The sequence below is a fragment of the Mus caroli genome, unplaced genomic scaffold, assembly GCF_978045245.1.
Source record: "Mus caroli unplaced genomic scaffold, Mus_caroli_1 scaffold_5, whole genome shotgun sequence".
NCBI classification, from domain to species: domain Eukaryota; kingdom Metazoa; phylum Chordata; class Mammalia; order Rodentia; family Muridae; genus Mus; species Mus caroli.
The window spans coordinates 118132066-118144808 of record NW_028227260.1 but is presented as its reverse complement, the minus strand read 5'-3'; the positions used below and the strand labels follow the sequence as shown (position 1 = coordinate 118144808).

General features: G+C 45.2%; 1 pseudogene; it reads left to right on the top strand.

Annotated features, from left to right (window-relative positions):
• The first annotated feature begins 3251 nt into the window (after positions 1–3251).
• Positions 3252–5009, top strand: LOC110287116 (undifferentiated embryonic cell transcription factor 1 pseudogene; annotated as a pseudogene).
• Positions 5010–12743: the final 7734 nt, after the last annotated feature.

The window sequence follows — 12743 nt, the reverse complement described above, 5'->3', positions numbered from 1 at the left end:
ACCATGACGAAAGCAACTTGGAGAGGAAAGGGTTCATTCAGCTTACACTTCCATATCACTGTTCATCACTGAAGGAAGTCAGGACAGGAACTCACACAGGGCAGGATCCTGGAGACAGGAGCTGATGCAAAGGCCATGGAGGGACGCTGCTTACTGGCTTGCTCCCCGTGGCTTCCTCATAGAACCCAGGACCACCAGCCCAGGGATCCCAACACCCACACTGGACTGGGCCCTCCTCTATCAATCACTTACTATGAAAATGACTTATAGGCTTGCCTACAGTCCAATTTTTTAAAAAGAGGATTTATTTCCTTATTATATGTAAGTACACTGTAGCTGTCTTCAGACACCTCAGAAGAGGGCATCAGATCTCATTATGGATGGTTGTGAGCCACCATGTGGTTGCTGGGATTTGAACTCAGGACCTCTGGAAGAGCAGCCAGTGTTCTTAACTGCTGAGCCATCTCTCCAGCCCATCCTCCAGCCCAATCTTATGGAGGCATCTTCTTTAGGTTCCCTCCTCTCAGATAACTTCAGTTTGTATCATGTTGACATAAAACTATCCAGTACAGCACTCGTTCTTGCATAGGACCCAGGTTCAGTTCCCAGCACCCACAATGGTGGCACACAACCATCTTCAACTACCATCCCAGAGGATCTAATGCCTTTTTCTGTCCTCTTTGGGAGCAACACATGCACGACGCAGTGCACATACATATATGCAGGCAAACCTTCATACACATAAAATGATAAATCTTAAAAATGGTAAGATGTTGCAAAATGTAGATGATAGGTTTTTGCAAATTCCTGTATAAATAAGGTCAAGGGCTACATGGTTGGAGTAATTCACTGAGTTTGTTGCTGTGTTTAAGGATGTGACTCTCCAAAAGTATCCTGCCTCTCAAATTTAAGAGGTTACACTACCAGTCTTCAGTCTCAAGACTGTATTGTCAATCCCAGCACTCGGGAGGCAGAGACAGGCGGATTTCTGAGTTTGAGGCCAGCCTGGTCTACAGAGTGAGTTCCAGGACAGCCAGGGCTACACAGAGAAACCCTGTCTCAAACAAACAAACAAACAAACAAAAGACTGTATTGTCATAAACAATTGCAAAGACTTCTGGCTGGACATGGTAGCACATGTCTTTAAACCCCGCACCAGGGAGGCAGAGCGCAGGCAGACCTTGAGAACAGAGGCAGAATATAGTTTGAGGCCAGCCTGGTTTACACAGGGAGTCTCAGGCTAGTCAAAGCTACAGAGTAGCTTTTTCTACAGAGACCCTGCTTCAAGAAAAAAGAAAGACGGAAAGGAAAGTTAAAAAAAAATCCTAAATTGGGTTGGGAGTATATCCCACGGTGTTGGTACAGAGTGACAGGGAGAAAGGATATGACTATGTCAGCCTCATTGCCAGGACCTGGGGGTTCAGTGGGAGCAAGCCAGAGCTAGTCTCTGCTCTGTTCTAACTCTCTTTAGAGAACACAGATGAGGAAATATGAAGCTTAAAGGAAGTCTAACCCAACCCAGGCTTGGAGAGCAGAGTCAAGTGAAAGGGCCAACAGCCTGCTGATGGGAGCAAGCAGCGAGGAAAGCTGCAGAGGTGGATAGAAGCCACACCATGCTGAGTGTGATGAAGCACAGGAAAGCAAGACTGGCAATGCTCCGGACGGAGATCTTTGGACTCCCAACGGGCTCTCCTACTTAACAGTAGGAACTTGAACAGATCATTCAGGATGTTCAAAAGCCTCAGTTCACTCATGAAATGAGGACAGCACTCAAGGATGCCACTGTTATAGGCTTGTGATAGATAGTGGACATAAAATACCTAACGTATGTGCTTAATAAGCAACTGTCATTCCTTCCCTCCTTTCTTTTTCTTTCTTCCTTCCTTCCTTCCTTTTATCCTTCCTTCCTTCCTTCCTTCCTTCCTTCCTTCCTTCCTTCCTTCCTTCCTTCCTTTCTTTTTGAGACAGGGTTTATCTGTGTGTCCCTGGCTGTCCTAGAACTCACTCCTTAGACTAGGCTGGCCTTGAACTCACAGAAATCTGTCTGCCTCTTATCTCTTGAATGCTGGAATTAGACATATGCCACCACCACCCGCAGTAAACAATAATTTCTACATTGTTTCTTGTTATATGAAGCTGATACTTTGACTTTTAGAGACTTGTCTCACAAATTTCTACATACCATATTTTACTCTTACACAATTAAGACTTTTTCATTTTTTTCTTTTTAATCTTTGTTGACTAAAAAAACAGACGTTTTATATACTGTTGTAATCTTATTTGGCCTCCCTTTATTTTTATAACTGGTTACCCTCGGTTTTAATACTTTAAACACTATCATGTCTTCACAGAGACATTCATTCTTCCCTCTTTTCCAATCTCCTTGAAACGTGCTAATCTAAATTGCTACCATTTAGGAAAGCGCGCCCTCTCGCGGTCATTTCAAGTAACTACAAAGCACCCTGCTTCCATTTCTGTGGTCTGCTTAAAGCTGCCTTTCCTTCCTTTTTCTTTCCCTCCTTCCTTCCTTTCCTCCCTCCCTCCTTCTCTCTCTCCCTTCTCTATTTTCTCCTTCTCCTCTTCAGTTTATTTATTTTTATGTTTGTAGATGTTTTGCCTGCCTGCCTGCATGTGCCTGTGTCCGTGGAGGCCAGGAGAGTGGCTCAGATTCCTAGCCAGACAGATCCCTAGTGTCCGGCCTAAAGCTTTTAAGCAGAAACTCTTGCGTCTTGGAGCCCAGAGAGGTTCACAATACAAAGTTTCTATTATAAGACGATGTTGTTCCTGAGCTTTCCAAAGTACCAACGCAATTAACGCTCCTTATATACACCCCCCCCCACCCACACACACACTTTAATGCACAGGAGTCACCCACACAGAGATCTTCTCAAAAGAAAAATCACAAGATTTGGAGTCCTGGGATGGAGTCCACGATCATTGCATGGCTTTATCCTGCCGTTTCCAAAGTGCAAGGGTTACATTGTTTCACAGAATCAGTCGGTAGTGGGTTCTATTAATTTTTGAAACACCACCCACATACGGAAGAGACGGAGAGGCTACATTATTGGATAATGTTTTGGAGAATGAGAGTTAAGCAAAAGCTTTGCTCGTAGGACTTGTCTGGGATCTTGCAATGCTGATGTCTATTCTGAAGTTACAAGGCGTGACTCTAGCCTCTTAACACCACTCCGCAGCAAACCCACCTTCCAGTATTCTGCAAAACTGCAGTGTTCTGTTGAATACTGTTGAAAATGCTGGCCGGCAGCACAAATACATTTGGTGAGTCTTTTTACAGCCTCGAATTGCATTTTGAAACTGGGAGAATTTCTTCTTACCCTCAGGCTGAGTCTGAGAGCAACTTAATGTCACAAAGCTCAGAAGTACTGGCGTGAGGCCAAAGTGACTAGTTGGGGTACCTGCGGGAAACCGTTGTTCAAGCTCAGATACTGCTGAGTGATGGGTTCTAAAAATCACTGTGTGACTGTGAAATTTGTGTGTGTGGGGGGGGTGGCAGTGCTGCAGTACACATGTGAAGGTCAGAGGGCAAGCTGCAGAAGTCAGTTTTCCCTCTACCTTGTGGGACCTGGGGATTGGTGGAACCCAGGTCATCCATCATGTTTGGTGACAAACACTTCTACCCCTTCTCGTCAGACTTTAGCTTTTGAAATACTGATTTTTGGCCCCCAGTTGGATTTTACTGTATTGTCATATAAAACCTATTTTCAAAGATGAAACCCTTTGTTTAAAAATAACATTTATGTATATGAAAGAAAAGCATACATTAATAACATCTATGTATATTTTAAAAAGATATACAGGCACATGCATGTGCGCACATACACACACATACCACACACACACACACACACACACACACACACACAGAGCGGTGGCGGGGGAGAAGCAGGGAAGAAACTCTCCTGTGTTGCCTAGACTAGGCCTTGAACTCATAATTCTGCTTCAGGTTTTCAAATGTTATGTGTAATGATTTCCTGCCCATTTAAAGCTCCCAGAGGGAGAGCAATCATTGCTGGCACATACGCACATTGTGGATCAGTTCCTTATGCCTATGTTTTATAATGTATCATTGGTACTTTTGGCCTTACTCAGTGATGTGCCCAATGCACAAGCATGGGGCTCCGAGTGTGATCATGACTTTAAGAAAGCTGGCCAAGCTCACTACTGCTGGACCGCCGGCAGACTCTGCCTACTTACCGCCGCGTGTCCGCCGCACTGGCCCGTCAGCAAGTTCGGCGCACGCCTGCTCAGTGCCGTCGTCGCTACAAGTTCCTCAAGGACAAACTCCGAGACTCCCAGGGCCAGCCGTCCGGACCCTTCGATAACCAGATCCGCCAACTCATGGGGCTATTGGGGGACGATGGGCCGCCGAGGGTCCGCCGCCGCTCTACTGGCCCTGGACGTCCCCAGCGCCGCGGCCGCTCGTCCCTCTCCGCGTTAGCACCCGCACCTGCACCGGTGGAGCAAGAGGCCGAGCTGCCGCTGGCTGCGGAAAATGACGAACCTGCCCCTGCGCTCAGATTCAGTTCTTCCACTACGAAGTCTGCAGGTGCCCACCGCATTACCAGCTCTCCTCCTCGGAGCACCGACACTCTGCCTCCTGAGCCGGGCCATACCTTCGAATCTTCCCCGACGCCAACCCCCGACCACGACGTGGAGACCCCGAATGAGCCTCCTGGTCTTTCCCAGGGCCGTGCTTCTTCCCCGCAGGTTGCTCCCCAGTGGTTGAATACCGCATTGCTGCAGACCTTGACGCACTTGGGCGACATCTCAACAGTTCTGGGCCCTCTGCGTGACCAGCTGTCGACCCTGAACCAGCACGTGGAGCATCTACGAGGTTCCTTCGACCAAACCGTTTCTCTGGCGGTGGGGTTCATTCTGGGCAGTGCAGCCTCCGAGCGGGGCATCCTTGGGGACTTGCGCCAATAAAGTTTTGTTATCAGTCCTCCTCTCCAGAAACGACCCCCAGTCTACCCCGACCCCAGTTACTGTCCCCATCCCCATCCCAAACCTAGGTTCTTACTAAAATAAAGATTGTGTTTTCTACTTAAAAAAAAAAAAAAAAAAAAAAAAAAAAAGCTGGCCAATAGCACATGGTGGTGAAGATGTGGAGAAAGAGGAACACTCCTCCATTGATGGTGGGATTGCAAGCTTGTACAACCACTCTGGAAATCAGTCTGGAGGTTCCTCAGAAAACTGGGCATAGTGCTACCTGAAGACCCAGCTATACCACTCTTGGGAATATACCCAAAAGATACCCCACCAGGCCACAGGGGCACGGGTTCCACTATGTTCATAGCAGCCTTATTTGTGACAGCCAGAAGCTGGAAACAACCAGATGTTCCACGACAGAAGAATGGATACAGAAAATGTGGTTCATTTATACAATGGAATACTACTCAGCTATTAAGAACAAGGACATCTTGACTTTTGCAGGAAAATATATGGAACTAGAAAATACCATCCTGAGTGAGGTAACTCAGACGCTAAAGGACATGCATGGTATGTACTCACTAATAAGTGCATATTAGCTTCTTTAAAAAGTGCAGAATACCTAAAATACAGTCCACAGAACTCAAGAAGGTTAACAAGTCAAAGGGTCCAAGTGAGGATGCTTCAGTCCCACTTGGGAGGGAGAAGAAAGCAATCACAGGGGAGGGGGTGGGGTAAAGGGCGGGAAGAACCTGGGTGGGAGGGGGAGGGGAGAAGGAGAACATGATCAGGTATTGGGAGTGGGGAACAAGAGAGAAGCCTTTTTTTTTTTTTTAAAGATTTATTTATTATATGTAAGTACACTGTAGCTGTCTTCAGACACTCCAGAAGAGGGAGTCAGATCTCCTTACGGATGGTTGTGAGCCACCATGTGGTTGCTGGGATTTGAACTCTGGACCTTCGGAAGAGCAATCAGGTGCTCTTACCCACTGAGCCATCTCACCAGCCCTTTTTTGGTTTTTTGAGACAGGGTTTCTCTGTATAGCTCTGGCTGTCCTGTAACTCACTCTGTAGACCAGGCTGGCCTCGAACTCAGAAATCCACCTGTCTCTGCCTCCCAAGTGCTGGGATTAAAGGCGTGTGCCACCACTGCCCAGCAAGAGAGAAACCTTGAGGGGCAGCAGAAAGAATAGAAACAGGCAACCTCCGGAAATAGGAGGCTTGAGGGGACCCTCTAGAATGTACCAAAGACCTGGGAGGTGAAAGATTCTCAGGACTCAAATGGAGGGACCTTAGATGAAACACCCAACAGTAGGGAGAGGGAACTTATAGAGCCTACCTCCAGCAGGAAGACAGGGCATCAAGTGAGGGATGGGGTTGCCATCCTACAGTTACAACTCTGACCCATAATTGTTCCTGTTTGAAAGAACTGCAGAGACAAAAATGGAAGAGACTGAGGGAAAGGAGATCCAGTGAACAGCCTAAATTGGGATCCAGCTCAAGAGAAGGCTTCAAGACCTAACACTATTACTGATGCTATGGTAAGCTTACAGACAGGAACCTAACATGGTTGCCCTCTGAGAGGCCCAACAAGCAGCTGACTGAGACAGATGCAGATACTTACACCCAACCATTGGAAGTCAAGGACCCCTGTGGTTGAATTAGGGAGAGGCGGTAAGAAGCTGAGGAGGAGGGCGACCCCATAGGAAGACCAGCAGTCTCATCTAACCCGGACCCCTGAGATCTCTCAGACACTGAGCCACCAACCAGACAGCATACATGAGCTGGTCTGAGGCCCTGACACTTATACAGCAGAGGACTGTCAGGTCTGGACTCAGTGAGAGAAGACACACCTAACCCTGGAGAGATTTGAGGCCCCAGGGACTGGGGAGGACTGGTGGGGATGGACGGGTGGTGGGGGATGGGGAATAGGGGTGGGAAGTGGGGATATCCTCTTGGAGACTGGAGAGCAGGTATGAGATGAAGAACTGTGGGAGGATGGGTGGCGACTGAACTGTACAAAATAAAAATAAAAAAAATTATAATAACAGGAAGCTGGCCAATGAGTTGTGTGCATCTACAATTCCAGTGTTGGAAAGGGAGAGGCAGAAAGATTCTGAGGCTCACTGCTCAGCCCAGCCTGGCTTAACTGTGGAGCACCACGTCTCAATGAGAGACCCTGTCTCAAAAAACAATGTAGATGGCTCCTATCAAACAATACCCTTGGTTGATCTCTAGCCTCTACATGCCAGTATGTGCACCCCCATGAACACATGTACACCTATACATACACACAGGAAAATAAGTTTCACACAAAATGGATGGAAATTTTGTTTGTTTTTGGTTTTGGAGACAGAGTCTCTCTATGTAGCCCTAGCTCTCCTAGAACTCACTAGGTAGACCAGGCTGGCCTCGACTCAGAGATCCACTGGTCTGCCTTTTGAGTGCTGGGATTAAGGGTGTGCACCATCAGGCTCAGATTAAAAAAAAAGGTGGAAGGTGAGAGCTAACACCCACAGTTGTCCTCTGATTTGTGTGCATTTGCCATGGACATACACACATACATATACACAAGATAAAACAATTTGAAGTTGAGTCAGACATGATGTCTCATGCCTGTGACCCAAGCACTTGAGACACTAAGGTAGGAAGATTGCCATTGAAGTCAGGGCTAATCTGGGCTGCAGAGTGAGACCCTCTCTCAAAGCAGCACCCAACCCCCCAAGTTGAATTTGAGTCTGGTAGTACATGTCAGTAATTCCACCCTACAGGAGGCTGAGGCAGGAGGATTGCCAGGTTTGAGGCCACCCTGAGCTGCAGAGTGAGACCCAGTCTCAATGAGCTGATTGGGTGAGGAGAGACCTTAGTGGTAGAGCACTTGCTTGGTTTATGCATGGTCCTGCATGCATACAGACACACAGACAATGAAATTGTTTCCCCTTTGCCTTATAGCTGTAAACCATATTATTTTACAATATATTCTTTTTTTTTTTTTTTTTTCCGAGACAGGGTTTCTCTGTGTAGCCCTGGCTGTCCTGGTAGACCAGGCTGTCCTCGAACTCAGAAATCTACCTGCCTCTGCCTCCCAAGTGTTGGCATTAAAGGCGTGTGCCACCACCGCCTGGTATATTCTAATATTTTTAAACAACAATTAGTGTGCCTATTTATGGAGTGCAACATAAAATTTCAAACTATGTATACAGCATACTTTAATGATCTAATTAGAGTAATTGGAGTACCTTCTCTTCACTCCTACCCTGGCCCAGGCTTGTAAACCCACATCCCTTCTACCCAATAAGATCCATTCTTGGCCTCTATATTAATGGGGGCATGCAATATTTGTCTTTCTGTGCTTGACTTATTTATCACAATGTTCTCTAGTGCCATCCATATTGCTGCAAATGATAGGACTTCGTTATTTTAATGCTGAATTATATCCCAGTATGCAGATGTACCACATTTCTTTATCTGTTTATCAGTTGATGGAGTCTTGCCAATTGTGAATATGTTTTAATGACTTCGAGAGTTCAGATGCCTCTTCAACATAGTGGTTTAGTTTCATTTGATATACACACAGATTGCTGGATCATAAGAAATCATGGTATTTCTAATTTTTGTCTTTTTTTTTTAAAGACTGGGTTTCTCAGTGCAACAGCTCTGACTGTCCTGGAACTTGCTTTGTAGACCAGGTTGGCCTCAAACTCACAGAAATCCACCTGCCTCTGTCTCTCCAGAGTTGGGATTAAAGGTGTGTGCCATCAAGTGTGGCTGTAATATTTTTCTGTTGGTGCTGAGGATTGGACCTTGGGATTCATGCAAGGTAGGCAAGTGTCAGAGACCATCCCATGAGAAAGCAAGCCCTTCACAATCTCCCTGACAGGCCAAATGGCCTCGTGCTAGGAGCTGGTTATCACCCCCTCCTCCCTATTCCCTTCCTGGCACCTAAGGCTGTAAAAGCTGAATTATAGTCTCCTCTTCCCTATCTCTTCCTAAACTCCCATGCCATCCAAGGACATGAGTTATGCCTGAGCCCAGCCTGACACCCAAGGCTGTCAAGGAGGATCGATGTTCCAGAGATAAGATGCAGAGTGCCTGCTGCCTGGCGCCTGACTTCAGCCCCCATGTCAGCAGATGCCCACTGCTTTGTTCTTTGTAAAATTCCCCCTCGACCCCTCCCTACTCCCCGCGATGTATGCTTTAAAACAAGGCACCTCAGCATAATAAACAAAGACCTTGATAGATACCCTTCTTGGTCTCCTGCCTCTCCTTCCCTTCCTCCCATTTCCTTCCAGGTTTGCAGTCCCCCTCGCACCCACGAATAACTGAATCTCACAGGACGGGATAGGCAAGTACCACCAAAGTAGACCTCCAGGACCCCACAGAATTTTGACTTCAGAATGTGCATAAGTGTTGAGGTACCCTACAAGTTGTCAAGTTATGTGAAAGGGAAGCTACTACCAATTGTGCTTTTAAATATTGAACTATGTAAATATTGGTTCCCAAAAATTCTTGCAGAGACTATTCAAAGTATCATTCATCAATAAGTATTTTCACAAAACTCAGTTTATTTCAAGTGTTTTATGTGCATGCATGTTTGCCTTCATGTATGCATGTGGACCATGTGAGTGCCTGGTGGCCATAGAGGTCAGGGGAGGATGTCTGATCCCTGGAATTAGAGTTAGGGATGGTGATGAGCCCCCATTTGGGTGTTGGGAACAAAAACCACATCTTCTGCAAGACCAACTAGTTCTGTTAACCATTGAGCCACCTCTCTAGCAACATCCCCTCCATTAAAACTCACTTTACAAAATTCTTTCTATGTCTCTTTTTGAAGATGGAATTACTTGATTTTTTTTTTTGAAATCACACTAGGAACACATTATTTATTTATTTATTTATTTATTTATTTATTTTTGCAGAGAAAGAACTATAATGTTCTTTAACTGGCATATTCCTTAGTCTCAGAGTTGTTGGCTAGCATATACGAAGTTAGGTTCTGGGCTGGAGAGATGGCTCAGTGGTTAAGAGCTGACTGTTCTTCCTACAGGTCCTGGTTCAATTCCCAGCAACCACATATTGGTTCACAATCATCTGTAATGGAATTCCATGTTTTCTTCAGGTGTGTTTGAAGACAATGACAGTGTATTCACATATATAAAAATAAATAAAAATTAAAAAACCCACTGGGAACCCCAACAGAGGGCATATTTGATATTCTCTCTCTCTCTCTCTCTCTCTCTCTCTCTCTCTCTCTCTCTCTCTCTCTGTCTCTCTCTCTCGATTGAACCCAGGTGTCCCAGGGGCTTCCCTCAGGTACTAAGTACTGTATCACTTTCCACATCCTGAGCTCTCCAATTAATTTTTTAATTAAATAACTAAAATTTTGTCTTTTGATCTTTTTTAAATTGATTTTTTTCATACTATGTGTTTTGATCGTGTTTTTCCCTTCTATAATTCTTCCCAGATCCCCTCCACCTCCCTACTCAAGTAACTTTATGTTAATCTCTTTTAAAAAAGGAGAAGGAGGAGGAAAAAGGAGGAGGAGGAGGGAGACGATACAAACATGAAAATCAGAACAAACAAGCAAAATGCCAATTAAAGAAAAGCAAGGCAAAATGAAACTGACAATCCACAAAAAGAGAGTTCCTGTTGTGTTGGACCACTGCCGGGCTTAGGGCTTGCCCTGAAGTGTGGTTGATAAATCCAGTGAGATCGCACTGGAGAAAATTCATTTTCCCTTTGCCAATGGGTATCAATTGCAAATAGCTTCTTTATTAGGTGTAGGATCCTGTGTCCACTTCTTTCTCCCAGTGCTAGGACCACTCATTTCTCTTGAAGCCGTGCAGATCTTGGGTGTGCTACCACAGTCTATGAGTTTGTATGTGCACCAGTTATTTTGTGTCTGCAAGACACTGTTTCCTTGGAATCGTCCACCACTTCAGTCTCTTACAATCTTTCTGTCTCCTCTTCTGCATTGCTCCCTAAACCCTGAGGTGGAGGGGTTTGATGACAACATCCCATTTAGGACTGAGTGTTCTAAAGTCTCTCCCTCTCTGAACATTGTACACTTGTGGGTCTCTCTGTTAATTCCTATCAACTACAAGAGGAAGTTTTTCTGATGTGGGTGATGTGGGTTGATCCTTTATCAGATCTATAATTGGTAAAGATCTTTTTGAATTCTGTAGGTTGCCACTTTGTTCGAATGATGTTGTCCTTTGCCATACAGAAGCTTTTCAATTTCCTGAAATTCCATTTATTAACTGTTAGTCTTACTGCCTGTGCTTTCCTGTTCAGGAAGTCTCCTCCTGTGCCACTGAATTCAAGCCTGTTCCTCACTATCTCTTCTTTCTGACTGAGGGTATCCGGTCTTATGCTGAGGTCCTTGATCCATTTGGGGTTGAGTTTTGTGCAGGGTGATAAGTATTTGCATTCTCCATGCAGCCATCCAGTTTAACCAGCACCATTTGTTGAAGATGCTGCCTTTTCTCCAGTGTATATTTTTGCTTTGTCAAAAATCAGGCGTCCAAGCTCAATATAGTGGCACATACCTTTAATTCTAGCTCAGGAGGCAGAGGTGGGTGGATCTTGGTGAGTTTGAGGTCAGCCTAGTCTACAGATTCAGTTCCAGGATAGCTAGGGCTATACAGAGAGACCCTGCCTCAAAAGCATCAAAAAGAAAAAAAATGTCAGGAGTCCACAAGCATGTGGACTTATGTCTGTCTGAGTGTTCAATTCCATTCCATTGATTAAGGTGTCTGGTTTTAAAAAAAGATTTATTTTATGTATATGCGTACAGATATACATATATTTTATGTATGTAAGTATGATATCTTCATGCACACCAGAAAAGGGCATCATATCCCATTACAGGTGGTTGTGAGCCACCATGTGGTTGCTGGGAATTGAACTCAGGACCTCTGGAACAGCAGTTGGAGCTCTTAACCACTGATTCATCTTTCTAGCCCCCAAGATGTCTGTTTTTGAGTTATGTTGTTTTGTTATTATTCAGCTTTCTATTTATTTTGAGAGAGATTCTCACCTAGTTGCTCAGGGTGGCTTTGAATTTTCTTCCTGTCTTAGCCTCCTGTGTAGCTGGGATTATACTCCTATATTATTGGTTACTGATTCTTACTGGAGTGAAATATGCTACAGCTTTTTCTCCTCTTCCTCCTCCTCCTATTTCTGTCTCCTCTCCCTCCCCCTCCCCTCCGTCTCCTCCTCCTCCACTGCTGCCACCTTCTCTTTCTCCTTCTTTCAAGACAGGATCTCTCTATGTAGTCCTACCTGTCCTGGAACTCTGTATGTAGACTGGGAAGACCTCAAACTTAAAGAGATCTATCTGCCCTGCCTTGAGAGTGCTAGGATTTAAGACATGTGCCATGATGCCCAGATGAACTTTTTTTTTTTTTTTTTTTTTTTTTTTTGAGACAGGGTTTCTCTGTATAGCCCTGGCTGTCCTGGAACTCACTTTGTAGACCAGGCTGGCCTCGAACTCAGAAATCCGCCTGCCTCTGCCTCCCGAGTGCTGGGATTAAAGGCGTGCGCCACCACGCCCGGCTGAACTTTTTTTTTTTTAATGTGGCAAGTAAAATTTTAATTGTTCTAGCTAGAAATAAGCATACATTACACAGATATAACACAGAAATATATTAGACAAAGGCGGCTATCATAAATTTCTCAACAACCAAAATAACATACCAGTTACTACTAGCACTATCCCATACATGGCTCCAACTCTTCCCTGTCCACTGTGCATCTGGATATTAGCTGATGGCTGAACTTGGTGTGGAGGA